The following is a 9,971-nucleotide window of genomic DNA, read 5'->3' on the forward strand; positions in this document are numbered from 1 at the left end:
ACCTGAGACGTAGATTGGATTGGCTGGCAGTCTCAGGACAACCCAATTAACTGACAGGAAACAAAGATTGACAGATTACTCTGCTAAAACAAGTTGGGGCTGTTAGAAAGCACATGCAGAATCATGTACACGTCAGGAAACGATGCTCATTTGCATAAACTCTAACCTTTGAGCTGTAAAGATCACTCTCTTATTTCTGTGTTTATACCTTTAACTACATGTTTTAGAAAAAACTACTTACATCCCGATGGCTCCATGATAGTTTGTAGGCAGGGCTACATGAGGATTCAATTCTTTTTAAATCTATACATATTATTATTATTTTTGGGATTCAAACCCATTTTGGCTGCTTAAGGGACATTTCTAATGCAGTGCTTTTCCTTGTTAGAGTATTTTACCTCTTGACGCCAACTTATCACTTGTACATGAAACAACACACACACACACACTTTCAGCACTGAAGTGTGTGTGCTGTTTCATGTAGAAGTTGACCAGTTGCCTCAAACTTCTCTATCACCGCTTTCCCTCTAAGGTGTATCTAATTATTATTATTATTATTTGGGGGGCAGGAGGGAGGAGGGGGAGGGGTAATGTCGTTTTCCGTGTTTTCATGTCAAAGAACTTCAACAAACGCGGCTGCGCCCACGCCGCGGAGGGGAGAGAAGGAGGGAGGAGTGGAGAGAAACGAGAGGAGGGGAGAGCATGAGTGAAAGAGGGAGGGGAGAGGAGGCGGGTGGAGGAGAAGCCTGGAGGGAGAAACAAAAAAACATTAGCCCCTCGTCTCTGCTGGCTGTCTGGAGAGATCCGAGTCTTCTCTCCGGGACGTGTTGCGTTCAGCTCCCCGCGGGACGCAGCGCACGAGGCCGGGACGCACGGTAAGCAGCCGCCGCCGGGGTTGACCTTGGAGGCGTCAAGGTGAAGCGGGCTGGGTTTAAATGCCGAGATGTTTTTTCTCTTTCTTTGGAGGTGTGGGGGAGAAAGGGAAGGGATGGAGGAGGAAGAGAGAGGAAGGCAGACAGGAAGCTGCAGTGAGAGAAGGGCGAGCTGCTCCTCACTCTGCCGAGTCTCTCTAAGTAACGGAACCAGGTCCAGTCCCAGTTGAAGCAGAGGGGAGTTGGTTTGTTTGGGTTGGAAAAGGGTGAAAAACTCACTTTTCCTTCTCTCCAAACGAGTCATTCTGGATGTATTTCACAACGACGGGTCACTTCTCTCTTGTTGGTTGAACTGAGCGCAAACTTCTCCAAAACGTCTTCCGAGCGCCAAGTTCTGCTTTATCTCCTTTCTTCCTTCTTTCTTTCTCTCTCTCTTTCTTTCCTTCCTACTATCAAAGTGCGCTTTGCTGTTTTGTGCAGAATTGTTCGGTTGTCAAAGCTTTTTTCTATTCATATGTGTTGGTGTTTCCCGGTGAAGATGACGTTGCTATCTGAGGGAGTGCTGCAGAGATGAACTGTGCACATGAACATCAGTTATCTGTGTGGTTGAGCGGTTTCTTCCTGCAGCGGATAGTGAGGTTTCTGTTCAGGGTCAGGCAGTGTGACTATGAGAGGAGACTTTAACTCATCATGGTTTCCTTAAATAAAAGTCACACTGTGTAGAAATACTCTTTTGCAAGTAAAAGTACTGCATTCAAAATCTCACATTAGTAGAAGTATACAACAATACTGACAATAACGTATACTTAGTAATAACACGTTAAGTACTTATTATGTCGAATGGTTCATTTAGGAATCGTAAGAATGAAAAGATTGAATTCAAATTGTTGATTACTATTACTACTACTACTACTACTACTACTACTACTACTACTACTACTTTATGTATTGCTGTGTAACTCAATTCATGTGATTACGTCATCTTTTATTACCTCATTTATATTTTGTATTGTTGATTGGAATCTGCAAAGTAGTCAAATAAAAATTGTATAAAGTACAATATTTGCCTTTGAGGTATAGCAGAGTAGAATTATAAAGGAGGAAATGTCTTCTTTGTGTCCTTAAATGTGTACTTAAGTGTAGTATTTTGGTAAATGTGCTTAGTCAAAAAGGTTAAGGGCTCCTGAAAAGTCTGAAATAACTATTATATATAACTATTATAAAATCACCACTATGTCTGTGAGCTGCTTTGTTATGTCGACCGTGTTCACACTGACATCCAATATACATACATATATATATATATATATATATATATATATATATATATATATATATATATATATATATATATATATATATATATATAGTACAAATATTTGTACTCTCAATCAGATGATATCTTCATGCTGTGATGGGGCAGCGCTCCTGTCCGTCAGCCCGAGTGGAGAGTGTTCACACCTTTCCATCAGTACAGCGATGGCGCTCCAGGCGAACACCTCCCTGAACATCGTGATACTCAGAAGTCGACAGGAGCACTTTGTATATTTGGCGTTCAGAGCGCTTGCTGCGTTTTTGAGCTCTTGGACTTCAGCAACGTGAGGAAAAGTGTGTTTGTAACATCAGTTTGGACAGCAGCACAAGAGCAGCGGCCTGTAAAGTCCAGCCTGAAGCTCCGCCCACTCAACTCCTTTTATTAATATTAAACGTGTCGTTGGTCCAACTTGCACCAAGTTGGGCGGGGCCTCCATGGCGTCCCTGGCAGAGAGCACAGAGAGTGAAGGAGGTCAGATGAGCGTTTCTTGAGCTATTCAAAGAACACACAGACACACGGTGATGATGGAAGAGTGACAGTTCTGGTGGAGTAGAGAACGCTGACTGCACAAATGATTTAAAAACGTCTAGAAACTCGACTAAAAGAAGTCCACGGTACGATGACAGAGGTTACGATTCATCCTGAGGGGAGCATGAACGTCTGGATTCTTCCTCAAAGGAACAACGTCTCATGTTGATCCATCCGGCGTTGTTGAGATCTTTCAGTCCGAAATAACTGAAGAATGAATGCTGTAATGACTCGGAGCGTGGAAGAAGCAGGAGTACGTGTGTGTGTCTGTGTGTGCGTGTGTGTGTGTGTGTGTGTGTGTGTGTGTGTGTGTGTGTGTGTGTGTGTGTGTGTGTGTGCGTGTGTGTGTCTGTGTGCGAGTGTGCATGTGTGTGTGTGTCTGTGTGTGTTTGTGTGTGTGTGTCTGTCTGTCTTTGTGTCTCTGTGTGTGTGTCTCTGTGTGTGTCTCTGTGTCTGTCTGTCTTTGTGTGTGTGTGTGTGTGTGTCTCTGTGTGTCTCTGTGTGTGTGTCTCTGTGTGTCTCTGTGTGTGTCTCTGTGTCTGTGTGTGTGTGTGTGTGTCTGTGTGTGTCTCTGTGTGTGTGTGTGTGTGTGTTTGTCTCTGTCTCTGTGTCTCTGTGTGTGTGTCTCTGTCTCTGTGTCTCTCTGTCTCTGTGTCTCTCTGTCTCTCTGTGTGTGTGTGTGTGTGTGTGTGTGTGTGTGTGTGTGTGTGTGTGTGTGTGTGTGTGTGTGTGTGTTACAGGCGGTTAATGAGAGAGTAACCTGGCTGATCCTCAGCAGCTCCTCAGGTGAGGTCAGGTGAGGTGAGGTGAGGTGAGGTGAGGTCAGGTGAGGTCAGGTGAGGTCAGGTGAACCCTTCAGTCTGACCTCTGGCTTCTCTCCAGCAGAAATGAATCTGTGTCCGTGTCGCAGCTTGAAGGTCGTCCGTCGGCCCGACGCCGCGTCTGGGTCTTTGTGGCGCTCGGAGGAGATGATTGAGCGTGAAAGGTCAATCAAAATGTGTTTTTTTTTAATCAGGTAAGGTGAGAAGAGGAGTGGCTCCGTGACCTGAGAGGTCAGGTGAATTATTCAGAGGTCGATTGTTCGGGCCTTGTGGAGCGGCGCTCGGGGCTCCTCGCCGCTTTGTGCCCTGGTGTCATAACTGCATCTCACTTTTCCCACTGTGGCTTTGTTAATGCTCATCGTGCGTGGAGAAAGAGGGCTGACCGGGCGACGGCTCGGCCCCTGCACCAGCCGCTCAAATCAGTTCACTTTTTAATGTTATCAAAAGACAAATTACATAGTCGTATGTTTTTAATTTTTTATTTCAGACAGGAATTTGGGAGAAGGAGACGGTTGGTGAGCGGCGTCTTATCCTGCCGTCAGGCTCACACGCTAACTCATTAATCAGTAACTCTGGTTGTTCATTCAAGCGAGCTGTCGGACGCTTGAAGCGGATTCTCTCGGCCGTTGGGAAGTAAAACTTTTAGTTCCAATACTTTGATGTAAAAATACTCCAATACAAGTAAAAGTACATCAGTGGAAGTACCTGTGACTGATGTTACGTCATCAGATCAGATTCATACTGCAGATCGTATGCCAGCGAGTGAACAAAGTGTGGCGTTTCTCTTTTGTGGAACTGCTTACCCGTAACAATCATTACATTCTTAGTATTTTATAAGCATATCTTATGTTTTAATGTAACATCTCACTTTATAACCACATAATTGTAGTGGCAATTTCTGTGTTTTTTTGTCACATTATACTAACCAACGTTTAAGACGATTTGTGTTGGCTGCAGACTCCTTCAGGGTTACTGTTAAAGAGGAGGACGTTCAGCGGCCGCTCTGCACACAGTTAGTGTGTTTTTGTCCTTTTGTGGTGGAGGTTTATCGCCGAGTCTCTAAATTAGCGGAACAACCAACAAGCTAAAACAAACATGGTGTGTGTGGTTTAGTGGCACAGAGAACAGGAGAGACCTTTTGACCCCTTCAAGGAAGCATCACAGTCTTCCAGTTATGAAATACACCAGAACCGTTGCCCTCACTGTCTGTCTGGAGCCTCGGTGGCCATGACCCAGCTGATGTCCTCCTCTCTGCCTCTTCTGCTTCATGGACTGAGGTTATCTGGATGGTGGACCATGTGTATACTACTCATTATATGAATAGTTTCTGTCACATTCATGTAACGCTGCTCATTCTGGTCACATGACATCTGTTGCTTCTGTCCATCAGGGAGAGGATGCTGTTGCTTTGTGAAGGTTCTTCCTGTTTTCCCTATAAAGGGTTTTATCTTTATTTGGGGAGTTTTTCCTGATCCAATGTGAGGTCCTGGGACAGGATGTCATGTGGACAGATTATAAAGCCAAAAGGCAAATCTTGTATTTGTGATTTTGGGCTGTACAAAATAAACTGAACTGAAATGAATCATTTGACAGTATAGAAACTACAACTGCCTGCATAAGGCTAAATCACCTGTTGTTATAAGTTACCAAATTACTATTTTATCGGTCTAATCAGCAGTTGTTCACACGTGGGGACATGATGAAGAACTGTAATACTATTTACAATAAGACACCAGAAGGCTGGAGGAGAGTGGGCATGGAGGCCAGAGGGCTGGAGGCGAGTGGGCATGGAGGCCAGAGGGCTGGAGGCGAGTGGGCATGGAGGCCAGAGGGCTGCAGGCGAGTGGGCATGGAGGCCAGAGGGCTGGAGGCGAGTGGGCATGAGGCCAGAGGGCTGCAGGCGAGTGGGCATGAGGCCAGAGGGCTGGAGGAGAGTGGGCATGGAGGCTATAGGGCTGCAGGCTGGATGATGGACTAGAAGCTGGTTGCTAAGTTGAGGGAAGCGAGGCTTGATGCCAAAAAAACAAGCAGTTTTTTTGCCTCGCAGACACACATGACTAATCAGGGTGGATGTTGGGGGTGTGGGACTTTCCCCAGGTGAAACCAAAAGTCCATGTGGACTTATTTTAGTTCACGTTCTAAACTCAAATACATAACAAATGGACTCATTTTTTAGCCAAATCGTGACGTTTTAATTAGTAGGTTTCCTTGAAAACATAATTCAGAATGTCATTTTTTAAGATACGCGCATGGTAAAAGTGACCCCAAATGTAGTTTTGAGTTTATTTTCTCCTGTATCACCTGTGCTCCACTGCTGTGATCGTGTGCTGCCAAAACACAGGTGACCCACACTCGGCAGTGTCCCTGGACGCATCCAGAGAGAAGGTAAAGTGCTGGAGCTGCTGCTCGTACTGCTGCGTAGAAACAATGGAATCGGCTTCTCTGCACTTGTGAATAACTCGGTTAGCACTTTGCAAAGAAGTGGGGTTTCCACGGCAGCTCCACCCGTGCAGACCTCCACCACAGAGCTGTGAGGGGGAGTTGAGATGTAGCTGATCTGTGGACAGGAGTGAAAGTTTTACTCATTTCTTAATGTATGACCTAGATGCAACTTTCTTTTAGAGCGACTTTTACCTCAACAGACCAACAGTTTGCTTTAAATCTCTGCAGCGTTCTGTTGTTGAAGTCGAATGCATCAGTGTTTTCATGAAGTGGAGCACAAAAGATAATGAGCAATTTAATCAACAACTATTTTGATGATCAATGGATTTTCTTTGTGTAGAAATGGATCAACATTCTCAGAGGAAGTTTCTCAAATGTTAATATCAGCAAAAATATCACAAAAAAAGGACATTTTAAAATGCGGCAACAATAATTAACCGATAATGAAAAGTAGCGTTAGTTCGAGCCCAAATGTGAAGCAGTTGTAAAAACAATTTAAAGTTAATTCAACTTATTTGGTAGTCTGTATTTTATACTTATGTACATAATGTATATACATTACGATTGGAAATCCTTTTATGTCATACAATACACAGTATATTCACTGTACAAACTGAAGTCTCACTTTTAATGGCGCGCTGTACGCGCCCAGATTTCCACTCAAGTTGCCATTTTGGGGAAATTAGCAAGAACTGGCTATCGGTGCAACTTCCTGCAATCGTTGAGTTCATGTCACCGACGGAAATCTGAGGCCAGACATGGAGAAACAAGGCAGACGCCCAGTTTTAAAGTGTTTTGCAAAGTCAACAGCTGCTGGTGCATCTTTCATACGAGAAGGAGGTTTACTGGTTCAGACTTTTAGACGGATATAAATCCTAAATCATGAACTTCAGAAGAGGAAAGCTTCGATGCCGTTGGAGTTTTGATCCAGAGCTTCTGTTCCTCCTCGTCCTTCCTTTGTCGTATCCGTTTCATGGGCCGATGGCTGGAACAAAAGGGGGATGTATTGTATAATCCAGAGAGAAGCTGACGGACACAGTGGACTCAAGGTGAACTGATGACTATTTCTGTTATGGATTCATTGTCTGATTGTGTTTAATCATCATCAAATATCTTGTTTTGATATCTAAAGATATTTAGTTCAGCAAAAGAAGCCAGTTGTCCCTTCTGGAGAACCATCACGTTTGTCATAAAACAATTTAAAATGAATGAGTGATTAATTGAGGACTAATTACAGCTCTGCTTCCCTCTGCGTCTCTCTGCTGAGCTCATCTGGACTTCCAGCTATTATTAGCTAGCAGCTGATAAGACAAGTACCTGTTGAGCGAGATGAGACAGAAAACTCCTGCTGGTGGGTTTCAGAAAGCTGAGCTCTCTCAAAACCAGGACTTTGTATTTTTCAGACTCTCTTCTGAGATTTAAATAAACACCGGAACTTTTTCCTGTTTATGTTTTTCAACGAGGAGATTTCTGTGAGCTTCATTCAAACAGAGTTTGAATGAAGCTTTGTGAAGGAGAGATTCCAGGCATCTTTCTGTGGTTTCTTTAATCATGTATGGATTATAAAAGGACACAAAATGACCACACATGCACTCAAAACGACCACAAAGACGCATAATGAACACAAAAAGACGCAAAACGACCAGAAAGAGGCACAAAACTATTACAGAGACGACCAAACTACCACGAAAACAGACAGTATGAGTCAAAATAAATATGCATCACGACCTCAAAGAGATGCAACATTACAAAGAAGCATCATCACCACAAAGAGACACTAAGGGATGCAAAATGACGTCAAAGATCCTCAATAAGATTACAAAGATGTCAAAATGACAACAAACAGATGCAAAATAACCACAAATGGACTCAAAGCAGCTACAAGGTGACTCAAAATGACAAGACAAACAATTTCATAGAGACGCAAACTATAACAAATGACAAAATGACTATGGGACACACAAAGAGACACAAAATGACCACAATCAGATGCATAATAGCCATAAATGGATTAAAAATGAACAAAAAGAAACTTAACACAAGCACAAAAACATTAAATGACCTCAAAGAGATGCAGAATGACGACAAAGACACGTTAAAGACACGACAGAGGGATGCAAAATGTCTATAAAGAGATACTTAATGACATAAAAACATCAACATGTCCACACAAAACAGAGCAAACGACTACACAGTGACTGCTTTATCTCAGTCTGGGTGCGTTGCTTGTGTGTCGGCGGTTTGGTGGAGCTCTTGTGTGTCTGTGCTCAGCGGCCATTGTCTCTGAATCCATCCAGGCGGTTAATGTTTGAAGCCTCAGAAGCCCTTAAAGTTTACCTGAAATCTTTTTGTTTACTCAGAGAGCTTCAAGAGCCATGAAGCGTCGCTCTGCTGCAGCGACGCTCTCTCTCTCCTCGTCCTCCTGGAGGGTTTCCCTCGTTCATCCTCTGCTCGGGGAAACATGCTGGAAACGCAGCCGCTGTGCTCATCGGCTTATCTGCCGCTGACGGTGATTGGCGGATCGACGGAAACTATTACGCAACACGGCTGTTTTTTTATTGGCTGCTTTCGCGTCGTTGTTCTGGTGTAAAAGAGCAGCGGTTTGGACGTGGCTCGAGTTAAGTTTTACTAAAGGGCTCTTCAGTCAGTTCTATACAAATGCGTCTGTCTGAGCTCTGACAGTCGAAATATATGAGTTTATATGTTTTTATATGAGATGTGAGGTATGTTGGACTGGTGCATGGCTCCAGTGGCATGATCCACTCTTCAGAGATCATACAAGCAAACACAAACTTTAATGACGCCAAAGGGCACCCAGGACGGTTCCCTGTGGGACACCAAGCTGAACAGACGAGTCAGAAGACCCTGATGCTGCTGCACCGTGAACAGCAGCTGCCTGCAACGGTGGATAGACGAGCCCAGCTGTATTTCCCATGATGCACTTGAACAAACTTACTTTCTGTCAATGAGGACTTGAACTTTTCTGTTGTTGACTTGATTGTCGCTCCTATGACGATTCTGAAAATCAGACACACACACACACACACACACACACACGCACACACACACACACACACACTCAGGGGAAAAGGTGGTTTCTTTCAGCTGCAAACAAGCGATCAGTTTTGATAATAGCGCACTGTTCAGTTAGAGAAACCAGAGATCAGTAATCGGACAAGACGGCCATTCATCTGGCTGACCTCTGACCTGTGGAGCCGGTCACAGGTGGCCGTGACACCGGGATACTGTTACTGCACCTTTTGTCTGCATTGATTCTACTGTTTGTTGCCGGTTCTTTACAAAGTAGTCGGTTGTGTGTGTGCGTGTGTGTGTTTGTTGTTTGTGAGAAGCTAATCTCCGAGGTGGAGAAGTCGGACGATCAGCTGAAGCATCGCCGCTTTCATTTCTGTTCATCGGTAAACCGCAAAGAGTTGTGATTCAAGACAACGTGTTTTCCCAGCGTGGCTTTGAAGCTAAATGTGAAACCGTTATTGACCTCGTGACCTTTAAACACACAGGTCCAACGGGAGTGCAACCGGAGAACCACGTTGACGGTTGGTCATGTTTAAAGAGTCGCGTTTCAGACTGTTACTACGGGCTCTGAGTCTGGTATTCTACTGGTCGGCAAACAATTTTTCTAAAAATCTGCAATTTGCAGGGTAAAAAATATAAATCTGCATATTTGTGAAACGTCAATACACACAAACCATCATGTGGATAAGCACACAAAGCATACGCACTGAGAGTGTGGATGAAAACACTTGAGGCTTCTGCTTTTTCTATGTAGTAAACACACACACACACACACACACAGGTATACAAATGCGTACACATAAGAAAAGTTAAATTTTTGTTCCTAAAACTCGAACAACAAACAAAAGCGCAGCAGAAGAAAACAACAACATTTGTGTTGGGAAAAAAGAGCAGAAAAAAATGAGACAAAATCTGTCTTCTTTGTGGGTCTGTCCGTAAGACTTCACCTCCATCACACAA

General features: G+C 43.9%; 1 protein-coding gene across 1 annotated transcript in view; it reads left to right on the top strand.

Annotated features, from left to right (window-relative positions):
* Nucleotides 1-775: 775 nt before the first annotated feature.
* The window catches only part of LOC137801455 (phospholipid-transporting ATPase ID-like), a 33,857-nt gene continuing 24,661 nt past the window's right edge, over nucleotides 776-9,971 (top strand). Inside the window, exon 1 of the mRNA XM_068598897.1 lies at nucleotides 776-875. The gene's annotated coding sequence lies outside the window, so the exon portion shown is untranslated. The remainder of the gene's footprint in view (nucleotides 876-9,971) is intronic.

Source organism: Clinocottus analis, unplaced genomic scaffold (assembly GCF_023055335.1).
Source record: "Clinocottus analis isolate CAN_PGR_092001 unplaced genomic scaffold, fCliAna1.0.p SCAF_41, whole genome shotgun sequence".
NCBI lineage: Eukaryota > Metazoa > Chordata > Actinopteri > Perciformes > Cottidae > Clinocottus > Clinocottus analis.